This window comes from Ranitomeya imitator, chromosome 1 (genome assembly GCF_032444005.1).
Source record: "Ranitomeya imitator isolate aRanImi1 chromosome 1, aRanImi1.pri, whole genome shotgun sequence".
Lineage (NCBI taxonomy): Eukaryota > Metazoa > Chordata > Amphibia > Anura > Dendrobatidae > Ranitomeya > Ranitomeya imitator.
Genome location: NC_091282.1, coordinates 170,652,643 through 170,666,362, shown reverse-complemented (window position 1 = coordinate 170,666,362; position 13,720 = coordinate 170,652,643). Strand labels below are relative to the sequence as shown.

Sequence of the window (13,720 nt, the reverse complement as noted above, 5' to 3'; positions counted from 1 at the left end):
AGCCTCACGCCGTGCGTGCTTTATCTAGAAAGCAAAGGGGGTCCTAGCATTATAAAAAACTGATACAAAAGGTAGGAAAATTGAGGAAAAAATAAAAAAAAAACAATTACTTCATTCTAAAATCCCCTGCCGCTCTAGGGCAACTACCCCAGTGATCCCAGGGTTATCAGAACTATATACCGTACTCTTATTTATTCTGTGGGTTCTGCCCTTTAAGTAAGATTATAAGCCTCTCATTAAACCACTGAATAATATAAATCAATATATATATCTATAATTTTTTTTAAATTTAATTTTATTTTATTTTAAGTATCTGAATCAAATGCAAGGGAAAACCAAGATGGAGGCAGCACCAGTTGAACAAGCCAGCATAAAGTGATGAGCACAACAGATAACGCACTAAATTTGGAGGGAATGCTACCAAACACAAAGCATTGACAGCCGATTAGGCTTCTTTCACATTTCCGTCGGTACGGGGCCGTCACGAAGCGTCGGTGCGACGTACCTATGGAAGTGTGTGCTTTAACATTTCCATCAGACTGCAGGGTGAGGAAAGATCGTGTGAGCGATATTTCCTGCTGGGCATGCGTAGTCTGAAACACTGGATGCGACGTACAGAAAAACGTTCCCGCCAAAACCCGACGCAACCAGTGCACGACGGACGCAACGTGTGGCCATACGTCCCGATCCGTCGGCAATACAAGTCTATGGGAAAAAAAACATATCCTGCGGGCAAATTTGCAGGATGCATTTTTTTCCCAAAACGACGCATTGTGACGGATTTAAAAAAAACGGAAATGTGAAAGAAGCATTAGCGTCAGGCGGTGGTCACACATAGAAAGCACACAGACATTAAAATGAACCAGTCACTGGATTCATGCTGCCTGAACCAGAGCGTGGCTGCGCAGTTGTGGACAGATGTGCGTTACTATGAAGCACTGTGGTTCCCGCGTGTCTTCCCCAGCCCCCCTCCAGGGTGATGCACCCCTCTTATGTGCACACATAGGACAGACCTGCCAATCATCTGCAGTGCGGCTGGAAGCAGCCGGCCAGGGGCCACGCTACACTACACAGGTCTCTATAGTTCCCAGACGACTTTTCAAACTAGGCTTTCCCTGAAACATCACAGCGTTTCAGAGTAAAGCATTCCTGGAGCAGTAGTGCAGCCAGGCTCCGATTCATGAGGCCCATTGTCTGGGCAGCATGAATCCAGTGCCAGCTTTCTTTTAACCATAGGCAGGCCATTAACAATTAATATCTAATGATGCAGCAGAAAATCACTGCAACATTTACGAAGCAGCACCTCAGACACACGCCCCACCAATGTCACCACCATGAGTGACCTCAGCCTTATATAATAGTACCTCATCACACCAACAAGCATCCGCTCAGCTTCCTCAGGAATATCTCACACCACCAGGTGAAGGAGGACAAGAGTTCTAGAAGTATTTTCTATAGATTTAGCTCTCTGAACAATTACTGGTATTCTTTTCCGGCTTTGGCAGGACTGAGTTACGGGAAAGGACACCTAGATTTTTTTTAGCCAATTAGAACCAGATACTGAAACAAATTTCTTTTATTCTGATATAAGGAGGAAGAGGAGCATGAAGCACGGAGAAAGAAGACAAGGAGAAAGCTGAGAGGAAGTAAGCAGAAAGGCTTCACAGGCTGTGAACTATCTGGAGGTCAGCAGGACAAAAATGCAAAAACCACCATTTCAACTCTGGACGCAAACAGGCCCCACCACTCCTATGACAATGAGCTCACTCCTAAGCTACCCCAGCTGTCCTCTGTTAGACTGGGGGTTCTATGGTGGTCCCAGGCTGGGGGATTGTTTAGACCGTTTGGTTGCCAAAAACCCAAGCCCCACAGGGCAAATGTGGTGATATGGTTACTCGCTGGGCCACCTACCTTAAAACAGAAACTGCACTGATAATGTCAGCTATGCATAATCAGTATAGTTTCCAAGGGAAGAACCACCTTTGGTGACATCATCGTCACATAACCAAAAGTCCGTGTGTGGCCCAAGACAACTCCTCTTCTTCCAATATGGCCCAAAAATGTCAAAACATTGGACACCATCTTATGTCATTTGTTTTAAATACTTCAGGGTTCAGAAACCTTGAAGTGGTTAAAAGAAGGGACATGCTGATTCTCCATGGCAGTTTCTGCTCAGAAACCACAAGAATGATAGTAGTACCACCAACGATGCCGCTTCAGGGAAATGAGCACTGAGGGTGTCCTAAAGCGGGAAGGCTTGGCAAGTGCACCAGTGTCTAAAGGAGGTTGTGTGCACATAGCCTTCTGGGATTTGGAGGACTAGTAGGAAGACACAGTTTTCAAAAGTACCTGCAAATTCCTGTTGAGTAAAGTCGCATTCACACATCCGTGTGTCACAATCTATGGGTGTCCGGACCCAAAATGTGACAGCCCTATATGCACATGAGGCACGGCATTTTGCTACATTGTAACTGGCAATTGCTACCAGGGCTGTGAAGTCAGTCGTGGTTTGGGGTCCATTTTGATGGAGTCCGTATAAAGTGGACCAACTCCTAAAATATAATAAATTGGGTACAGTACTACAATACAGGATGAAATGTCCAATAAATGTCTGTACTGTTCCTGATGTAAGGATCTGGGCTTTCAGTGGAGATGAATCTGTGCTGCACTTTACGTGCATGCTCAGTAGTGACCAGTGCTGTGGGGTCAGAGTCCGGGAAATTGAGGCGTCGGAGGTTTGGCTAACCGACTCCACAGCCCTGATTGTAACCGTCCAGTCTGCACATGCTGAACCCTCCAAAAGTACAACCAGGATTATTTTTAGGCATGTTTGTACTTTTAGAGTGCAGCACAGTATGGAGCAGGTTTCCCAATAGGTGCAATCAAAATACACTAGACCGTTAGGGTAGAGAGTAATCAAAGAATTCACCAGAACCCTAGTCGCTCAGCAGTGATTTACGGCTTACACGGCAGTCTGTTATCTGCTGTGAGAAGTGTGCGGAGAGGCTACAAGAACACACCCATCGTAAATAAACTGGACTCTTATGAGGTGTGCTATTATTCTTAAAAATCCTTTGGACATAGAGCATGTCAATTCTTTCAACGTTTTTGCTGCGTTTTTTTCAGCGTTTTTCACCCACTGACTGGAATGGGTGATGGAAAAAATGCAGCAAAAACGCAGGTATCATTATTTGCTGCTGAAAATCCAAGGACATTAGCATGTACAAAGAAAAAAACGCACCAATAACGCAACTATACCTGCGTTTTTGACGCAGCTTCTTTCCTGCCAAGAAGATCAGGTTTTGCTGCAGAAAACCTAATACTGAAGGAAGAAAAGCCCGAATACACCGGCCACGCTGTGCTGCACTTGCTGACAGAAGCCAGACCGTCTTTAGACACTTTTCATTTCAAGGTGATAAATAAAAGCCAAGAAAAACGCAGGCATTTTTAATATATATAACAGCATCACACTAATGATTTATGGCTTATTTGGAGGAATACTTTTACAGCAGCATTCCGGTTTTGTCACCCACCCGAGATGCTTAGCGCCAATACATGATAAATCTCTGCCAGTCAGAAGATCAGGCGGAAAAAGAAAAAAAGCACAACTAACCTGAACTACAAGAATAGGCAACTAATTGGTGGCAACTCGGCAAACTACAGGGAGGTGGCCCCATTAAAGGGGATGTCCTCTGCTAGGCTTTCCCTTATTAGAACATCGTTTTAGATATTTATAAAAAAAAAATTAAAATTTTCTTTATTATACAGAGTCAGCCCAGTTTCATATGGCCCGTGATCTAGGACCATGATCGGATAGGATCATGATGGGAGACCAAACAATTGGGCCAACTGCCCCATGGGCATTTGTGTAGCAGTTGGCTCTGGTCAGGAGATCTGGTAATCGGGCCGGGTCTTCCGATTCGGGCATGATCTGTGTTTCAAACCAGCTCCACTGTCAAAAATGTATTAAGCAGTGAGCACGTCTTGGTATTTGGTACACCTCGCACTAGCTAGCAAGAGTATAAAGCACCAGACAGTTCCACCCTATACCGCATGTTTTACTCAAACTCCAGAGCCAACTCCAGACCACAACTGTGCTCGGCGCTCATAGCAAGTCTGTAATTCTGCTACATAGAGGCGATCTGAGCATCGCCTCTATGTAGCAGAGGCAATCAAGTTGTGGCAGCTTCTAGCCTCCCATGGAGACTATTGAAGCACGCCAAAAGTTTTTTTAAAAAAAGTTTTTTAAAAATATAAAAAAAAATAATTTTTGACATTTTTCATTGCTACGCCATTTAGCGATCAGGTTAATCTTTTTTTATTGATTTGGTATCGCCGAGTTCAGAATCACCCAATGTGTAGGTTTAATTTTTTATTTTTTTTTTTTGAATGGGGCAAAAGGGGGGTGATTTGAACTTTTTAGTTCAATGACCTGGAAAATCATAATGACAGGTCACTTTTAGCATTTAGTGAACCTAGCAAAAAAGCCAAACAAAAACCAAGTGTGGGATTGCACTTTTTTTTGCAATTTCACCACACTTGGAATTTTGTCACCATTTTCTAGTACACAAAATGGTAAAACCAATGGTGTTGTTCAAAAGTACAACTCATCTAGCAAAAAAAAAAATACGCCCCACATGGCCATATTGACAGAAAAATAAAAAGTTATGGCTCTGGGAAGGAGCGGAGCGAAAAACGAAAACACAACCGAAAAAAGCTCTGGGGTTAAGAAATGACAGATAACAGGAACAGTGGAGGTCAAGATAAGGTCTGGAAGACCAAGCAAAATATCAAGTGAGAGCTGCTTGTAGAGACCCATGGATGGTGTGAGCATTACGGTTCGTACCTGGACGTCAGAATTCAGGACTTATTCAGACACAAGTTTTCGTGGATAAAACTCGTACCTAGTATAGTCTATGAGGCTGTCCACATATGGGTCATTCCATGGTAACTTACGTTACATTCTTAAGCCAAAAACTGGCTACAGACTGAATGTATATTGTACATTAAACTATTCTCAATAGACTTCAACACATACAGTGGGGCAAAAAAGTATTTAGTCAGTCAGCAATAGTACAAGTTCCACCGCTTAAAAAGATGAGAGGCGTCTGTAATTTACATCATAGGTAGACCTCAACTATGGGAGACAAAATGAGAAAAAAAAATCCAGAAAATCACATTGTCTGTTTTTTTAACAATTTATTTGCATATTATGGTGGAAAATAAGTATTTGGTCAGAAACAAAATTTCATCTCAATACTTTGTAATATATCCTTTGTTGGCAATGACAGAGGTCAAACGTTTTCTGTAAGTCTTCACAAGGTTGCCACACACTGTTGTTGGTATGTTGGCCCATTGCTCCATGCAGATCTCCTCTAGAGCAGTGATGTTTTTGGCTTTTCGCTTGGCAACACGGACTTTCAACTCCCTCCAAAGGTTTTCTATAGGGTTGAGATCTGGAGACTGGCTAGGCCACTCCAGGACCTTGAAATGCTTCTTACGAAGCCACTCCTTCGTTGCCCTGGCGGTGTGCTTTGGATCATTGTCATGTTGAAAGACCCAGCCACGTTTCATCTTCAATGCCCTTGCTGATGGAAGGAGGTTTGCACTCAAAATCTCACGATACATGGCCCCATTCATTCTTTCATGTCCCCGGATCAGTCGTCCTGGCCCCTCTGCAGAAAAACAGCCCCAAAGCATGATGTTTCCACCACCATGCTTTACAGTACGTATGGTGTTTGATGGATGCAACTCAGTATTCTTTTTCCTCCAAACACGACAAGTTGTGTTTCTACCAAACAGTTCCAGTTTGGTTTCATCAGACCATAGGACATTCTCCCAAAACTCCTCTGGATCATCCAAATGCTCTCTAGCAAACTTCAGACGGGCCCGGACATTTACTGGCTTAAGCAGTGGGACACGTCTGGCACTGCAGGATCTGAGTCCATGGTGGCGTAGTGTGTTACTTATGGTAGGCCTTGTTACATTGGTCCCAGCTCTCTGCAGTTCATTCACTAGGTCCCCCCGCGTGGTTCTGGGATTTTTGCTCACCGTTCTTGTGATCATTCTGACCCCACGGGGTGGGATTTTGCGTGGAACCCCAGATCGAGGGAGATTATCAGTGGTCTTGTATGTCTTCCATTTTCTAATTATTGCTCCCACTGTTGATTTCTTCACTCCAAGCTGGTTGGCTATTGCAGATTCAGTCTTCCCAGCCTGGTGCAGGGCTACAATTTTGTTTCTGGTGTCCTTTGACAGCTCTTTGGTCTTCACCATAGTGGAGTTTGGAGTCAGACTGTTTGAGGGTGTGCACAGGTGTCTTTTTATACTGATAACAAGTTTAAACAGGTGCCATTACTACAGGTAATGAGTGGAGGAAAGAGGAGACTCTTAAAGAAGAAGTTACAGGTCTGTGAGAGCCAGAAATCTTGATTGTTTGTTTCTGACCAAATACTTATTTTCCACCATAATATGCAAATAAATTGTTAAAAAAACAGACAATGTGATTTTCTGGATTTTTTTTTCTCAGTTTGTCTCCCATAGTTGAGGTCTACCTATGATGTAAATTACAGACGCCTCTCATCTTTTTAAGTGGTGGAACTTGCACTATTGCTGACTGACTAAATACTTTTTTGCCCCACTGTATATGTGCATATATGCGTGTGTGCATGTATACACACACATATATACACGTGCGTGTATATACACACACACATACACTAGACTAACGCATCAGGTATTCTAGAATGTGCATGTCCACATAGTATATTGCCCAGCCACGTAGTATATTGCCCAGCCACGTAGTATATTGCCCAGTCACGTAGGTATATAACACTGCCCACGCAGTATTTAGCAGTGTGTGCACCATATCCCTGTTAAAAAAAATTATTAAAATAAAAAATAGTTATATACTCACCCCTGGGATCCAGCGAAGCTGTGCGATGCGGCCGCCATCTTCCGTTCCCAGGATGCATTGCGAAATTACCCAGATGACTTAGCGATCTCGAGAGACCGCTAAGTCTTCCGGGTAAGTTCGCAATGCATCTCTGGGAACGGAAGATGGCGGCCGGCGCGAGCGCATCGTCCGACGACGGAAAGTGAGTATAGCAGGTTTTTTTTTTATTATTATTATTTTTAACATTAAATCTTTTTACTATTGATGCTGCATAGGCAGCATCAATAGTAAAAACTTGGTCACACAGGGTTAATAGCAGCGGTTACGGAGTGCGTTACCCGCGGCATAACGCGGTCCGTTACCGCTGGCATTAACCCAGTGTGAGCGGTGACCGGAGGGGAGTATGGAGCGGGCGCCGGCGACACTGTCTACGCCGCGGGGAGTATGGAGCGGCCATTTTCTTCCAGTCTGTGTCTGTCGCTGATTTTGCCGCGACCAATCAGTGACTTGGATTTCCAGGAAAGACAGAGGCCGCGACCAATGAAAATCCTTGACAGACAGACAGGACAGACGGAAGTGATCCTTAGACAAAAAAATATATATATATAATAAATTATATATTATATACATACACAGAGTGTAAGCCATAATCCTCAACATTGAGAAACAAGCGCGTGAAATAGATCACTGGGTTTGTAATAATATAATATACGAGTTTCACTTTTTGTATTAAAGAACTGATATAAATGAACTTTTTGATATTCTAGTTTAGTGAGAAGCACTTGTACATTTCCGCACAAAGAAATATCCACAACAAGGAAAAGAAAAGTGTAAAATCCGATCTCCTTAGCAGGCGCTTTACTATGCTGGAGATTGTGTTACGTTCCCACTTCTTTTTTAGAACATGTTTTCCACAATAGCGATCTGCTCCGTTTTCTGCTCCGTTTTCTGCTCCGTTTTCCCTTTTTTTATGCATTTTTGGAGCAGATTTGACAGCTGACTATATAACAATCCAACTGACATTTTACATTCCCATTATACAAGAACACAATGAGGCCCATCATTAGAGACAATTCCCATATGTCTGCACAGCAGCTTACTCCTTTAACCATCTCATGTCCAGATAGAAATGCACACCGGTCCTGGCTGATGCAGATCAGTGTTTCCTTGCAGCTGACACCAGAGGGGAAAGCAGTGGTCAGATCTCTGGGTAATTGGGCATCTCGTCACCATGTTCCCCAATGACAGACGCCACCTTGCAGTCCTGCTGCGTTACACAAGGGCAAGAAACAGAGGAGTGAGAGAATTCCTGAAGAGGTTCCAGCGCATTCATTGGCATCAGGCCTCCCCAGCCGCCCCTTATTCACCTCAACTCATCTCTACGTCACTAGCTTTAAGGGTATGTGCACACGTCAGGATTTTTAGCGTTTTTTTTTGCGGAATTTCGCTATAAAAACGCTATAATTCCGCATTAAAAACGCTAAAATTATGCATCCTATCATTTAGAATGCATTCCGGATTTTTTGTGCAGATGTAAGCGTTTTTTTCAGCAAAAAAAAAAAAAAGCGCTTACCGCTAAAAATCCGGACATGCTCTATCTTTTTCCGGAATTTTTGCGGATTTCTAAGCCATAATGACATTCCGGAAAAAAAAAAAAAAAAAAAAATCAGCAAAAATTCCGCAAAAAAATCCGCGCAAAAAACGTGCAATTTCCGCGAGAAATCCGCGCAAAAAAAAACGCGGATTTCTGGCAGAAATCTCAGGATTTTGTCAGGAAAAAATCCTGACGTGTGCACATACCCTAAAGGGAACCTGCCATGAGTAAATGGACAATTAAGTTGTCCCTATGCTCCTGTGGGCAATTACATGATAAATAGTGTTTCTAGCCAAGCTAAACGATGTATCATTTTGTAGCGTTATTTTTTTTTTAATTGACTGCCTGTAAATCCGTGACCCCAAGTCATCAGGGTGGTCCAGCATCCTGGCCAAGTCACCACTGGAAACACAGCCCTTCTCTTCCCATATGCTCATTTATGGTCCAGGCACAGAACGTCCCTGGATGGGGCTTGTAAGAGAGATTGTGTGCGCGAGGATGAGGTGGGCACACACCTCGGAGCACTGCACATGGCCTAAAGGTGAATGTGCAGGACCCTAAAGACGTCTGCGCTTGGCTGGAATTGTGTCCTCCCTACAGGTTCTATATATCACATTTTTGGGGACTGTCCACTGATTAAACCATTCTGGGTGATAGTCCAACTCCTCATTAAGCAAGTTTTTGGAGTGAATCTCCTATTAAGTCCTCAGCTCTTTCAATTACAGGGAACCTGTCAGCAGTTTTGGGCGATATAAGATGCAGCCAATGCCTTTCAGGGCTTATCTACAGCAGTCTATAATGTTATAGATAAGCCTCTGGTCCGACCTGCAAGATAAGAAAAATAAGTCTTATTATACTCACCCGGGGTGGCGTTCCGGTCCGATGGGTGTGCAGGTTACTCTTTATCTACTTGAAAATGTTTAACTAGTACTATAGTAAAAGATTGGTTGTTAACCTATAAATGATAGTGAAAACTCTAAAATGCTTAATTATTTTTTCTTTTCCTGTAAAATTTGAAAAAAAAAAATCCATAAAATTTAAGAAAAACAAAAAAAGTTTGAGCTGACGTCACAAGACTGAAGTGATCAATTAAAAAAGAATGGGTGGGTTTCCAAGCATCACTCGGCCAGAATACTGTACTGCCTATGTTACTGTAGAATGTACAGTAATTGCCTGCAGGAGCTCGGGTTAGATTAAAGGGAACCTGTCCCCCCTCCAGGCGTTTGTAAAAGAGCCACCTTGTGCAGCACTAATGCTGCATTTGGACAAGGTGGCTCTTTTAGTTATGCTCCTTGCACACGCTGAAATAAACACTTATAAAACGTGCCTCCTCATACCGTGAAATCGCCAGGGAGGCGGGACTTTCCTTCCTAATCAGGCGCAGCACAGCCGTCATTCCCAAAATGCTCGGGATACAAGCAGCCATTTCCTGAAAGCATGCCCACACTTGGTATCCTCACAGCAGACATTTCTATGGCAGAGAATCGTGTATCTGAATGGGGCTGCCCACTATAATTAATCAGGAGGGAGCTTTTCACATATGTTACTTATTAGCCAGCAGCTGCCAAAGGTGTTAAGAGACAATACCTGGCAAGAGAGTGGCTGGTAGACGCCACAGCCGAATCATCGACCTAGACCCAGAATTCGGATCCCCCTGGAATAGTAAACCAAACAGAAAGGAGACAGCTAAGTTACTGGCTCTCTAGCAAAAGAACAACAAGATGTTTTAGCCCACAGTTTTTCATTTTCAAAAGTGATAATAGGAGAAAATAGACCACAAAATTTGTTTTGCCTCCCGAGTACCGCAATGCCCCACATGTGCTCAAAAAATACTGTTCACCCACAGTGCAAAGCTCAAATGGAAGAAGAGCCATATTGGAGTGCAGATGTGCCTGGACAGTTTGCGGGTGCCATGTCACATTGGCAGAGCCCCTAATATGCCAGAACAGCAGAAGCCCTTCCTTTAAAATACATAAGTCTTTATAAGAATACAATTTCTCATTAAAATAAAAATGTATAGATATTGTTACTGACAGTCATTTAGGACCCAGTGAAGACAATAAACTATCAATTCTACACAGCTAATACTCAAGGCAGATGCATATTAACCCATTAACACCAAACGACGGACATGGAACGCCTTGAGCAGGCGTCAGTCCTTGCACCATGACGTGCTATGCCCGTCATGACTTTAAACTGACAGTTTGGTACTGACAACTGAGCGGCATGGGAGGAGGTGTGAGGACTCACACCATCGGTCACTACACACAGAGCACTATGATCGCTCAGTCAATCTGGCAAGCCGACGACAGCATGATCGCGCAGAAACTGCACGATCAGAGCAGAAGCTCGGGGCAGCTAACAGCCGAGCTCCTGCAGTAACAGCCAGGGACTGTGCCAGCACCCAGGGCTGTGGAGTCGGAAAGCCAAACCGCCGACTCAGACTCCTCAATTTCCATGACACCAACTCCACCAAAATGGGCTCAGACTCAGACTCCACAGCCCTGCCAGCACCACCCTTCTGTATTTAAAGGGAACCCGTCACCCCGTTTTTTGAGATTGAGATATAAATACTGTTAAATAGGGCCTGCGGTGTGCGTTACTATAGTGTATGTAGTGTACCCTGATTCCCCACCTACGCTGCGCAATACATTACCAAAGTCGCCGTTTTCGCCTGTCAATCAGGCTGGTCAGGTCGGGTGGGCGTGTTCACATCGCTGTTTCTTCCTCAGCTTTATGTTGGTGGCGTAGTGGTGTCCGCACGTTGAGGTGACTAATCCACTGTGGGCACGTGAACAAGGAGCGCGCGATCTGCGCTATCACCCCCTGTCATCGGTGGGGGCGGCCATCTTCCTGGGGCCGCGCGTGCGCAGATGTAGTGCTCTGCTGCACGGGGCTTCAGGAAAATGGCCGCGGGATGACGCGCGTGCACACAAGAGATCGCGGCGGCCATTTTCCCAAAGCCGAGTTTGCATCTCTTGTGCGCACGCGCGTCATCCCGCGGCCATTTTCCTGAAGCCCCGTGCAGCAGAGCACTACATCTGCGCACGCGCGGCCCCAGGAAGATGGCCGCCCCACCGATGACAGGGGGTGATAGCGCAGATCGCGCGCTCCTTGTTCACGTGCCCACAGTGGATTAGTCACCTCAACGTGCGGACACCACTACGCCACCAACATAAAGCTGAGGAAGAAACAGCGCTGTGAACACGCCCACCCGACCTGACCAGCCTGATTGACAGGCGAAAACGGCGACTTTGGTAATGTATTGCGCAGCGTAGGTGGGGAATCAGGGTACACTACATACACTATAGTAACGCACACCGCAGGCCCTATTTAACAGTATTTATATCTCAAAAAACGGGGTGACAGGTTCCCTTTAATTCCTCGAATGCTGTGATCGAGAGCGATCACAATAATTAGTTGGCAGCAAGAGAGACGTAGGAGGAGGGACGTCATCGCAAGGGCCCGCTCATTGTTATGGTTACCCCTGGGTGACCAAGCTACAGAAACCTGCTCAAACCATTCTCAGAGCATGGTCTAAGAAGGTTTCTGTACAGGTATAATGCATTGCAATATACCTGGGATCAAAGTGGAAAAAAGGGAACATCCCATAATTTTATTATTATTATACATTTTTATAGCGCCATTTATTCCATGGCGCTTTACATGTGAATACGGGGCAAATATAGACAAATACATTAAACATGAGCAGATAACAAGGCACACGAGTACATAAGGAGGGAGGACCCTGCCCGCGAGGGCTCACAGTCTGCAGGGGGTGGGTGAGGATACACTAGGAGAGGGAAGAGCTGGCTGTGCGGCTGTTCAGTAGGTTGAGGATCACTGCAGGCTGTAGGCTTGTCGGAAGAGATGAGTCTTCAGGTTCTTTTTGAAGGTTTCTATGGTAGGCGCAAGTCTGATGTGTTGGGGTAGAGAGTTCCAGAGTATGGGAGAAGCACGGGAGAAGTCTTGGATGCGGTTATGGGAAGAAGAGATGAGAGGGGAGTAGAGAAGGAGGTCTTGTGAGGATCGGAGGTCGCGTGTAGGTAGGTACCGGGAGACCATGTCACAGATGTATGGAGGAGACAGGTTGTGGATGGCTTTGTATGTCAGTGTGAGGGTTTTGAACTGGAGTCTCTGGGCGATAGGAAGCCAGTGAAGGGCTTGACACAGGGGAGAGGCTGGGGAATAGCGGGGGGACAGGTGGATTATAATAAGGATAATAAGGGACTAAGTATAAGTGAAAAAAAATTACAAATTTTTTAAAAAATTATACCAATAAATACACAATGAACATGCTGCGTTTTTTTCCGGAATGCGATTCCACCACAGGAAAAACGCAGCATGTCCACAAAAAATGTGGAAAGCATTAAAAAATGTTGGGATGCTTATGTATGTTTTTTTTAGTGTTTTTCGGCTGAAAAACGCTAAAAAAACGCTAAAAATCTTGAATGTGTGCACATAGCCTTGGTGTGTGACACCAGACAAACATCAAAAACTTATACAAACCAGGTATCGTTGTAATCGCACCAACCCAAAGAATAAGGTCACATATTCACTTATACTGCACAAGAAATGGCATAAAACATACACAAAACCAATTCTTCACTTGCTGTTGATTTTTTTCATTCTCTCTCACAAACATCACAGTAAGGCTCTGCTCACATTTATCCTGCGTTCTACGCTGAGCGCTTACACCGGGGTTTCCATCTAAGTCTCTGAAATACATACAAGGCAGATGGAGGCACTGGGAACACAGTATGACCTGTGATCCAGCAGTGTCTGTGTTTTTATGCGTACATAAAAGTGCAGTTGACCACAGTTTTGTGCACTTCTGAAAAGGACAACGCTGATGGATCGCCCCCAGACGCAGGGCCACAAGTCACTCGGTACCGGTCCTTTCTGCTCGGTTATGCGGTTGTCACGGTGGCTGGACCCGGTCGTGACCCTGCTAAGGGGCGTCCAATAAAGGTGATAGTACAGTCTGTCAGGGGTTCGTGACGCCACCTGTGGTGTTCGGTCAGGATGACCGACGCTGCTGTGGGGTCCGCTGGGGTGATGGAATGGCAGCTGGATGGTATACCTTCCCACAGGTGAAGTATGTCCCCAGGGCTTCCCAGTAAGGTAGATGGTGATGGGGTGAGGTGCAGGCAATAACGAGGACACAAGGTTGCAGTCTCTTTACCTCTTTACTGCAGGCTTCAATATCCTCAGTCCAGAGCACGTTCAAC

At 44.8% G+C, this 13,720-nt stretch overlaps 1 protein-coding gene across 4 annotated transcripts in view; it reads right to left on the bottom strand.

Moving 5' to 3' along the window:
* LOC138665137 (inositol hexakisphosphate and diphosphoinositol-pentakisphosphate kinase 2-like) overlaps positions 1–13,720 on the bottom strand; it is an 80,957-nt gene that overhangs the window by 47,547 nt on the left and 19,690 nt on the right. For 2 of the 4 annotated variants that reach the window (XM_069752373.1, XM_069752392.1), the window contains exon 2: positions 10,077–10,143. The exons of the other annotated variants lie outside the window; for them this stretch is intronic. The gene's annotated coding sequence lies outside the window, so the exon portion shown is untranslated. The remainder of the gene's footprint in view (positions 1–10,076; positions 10,144–13,720) is intronic. 4 annotated transcript variants of the gene reach the window in all.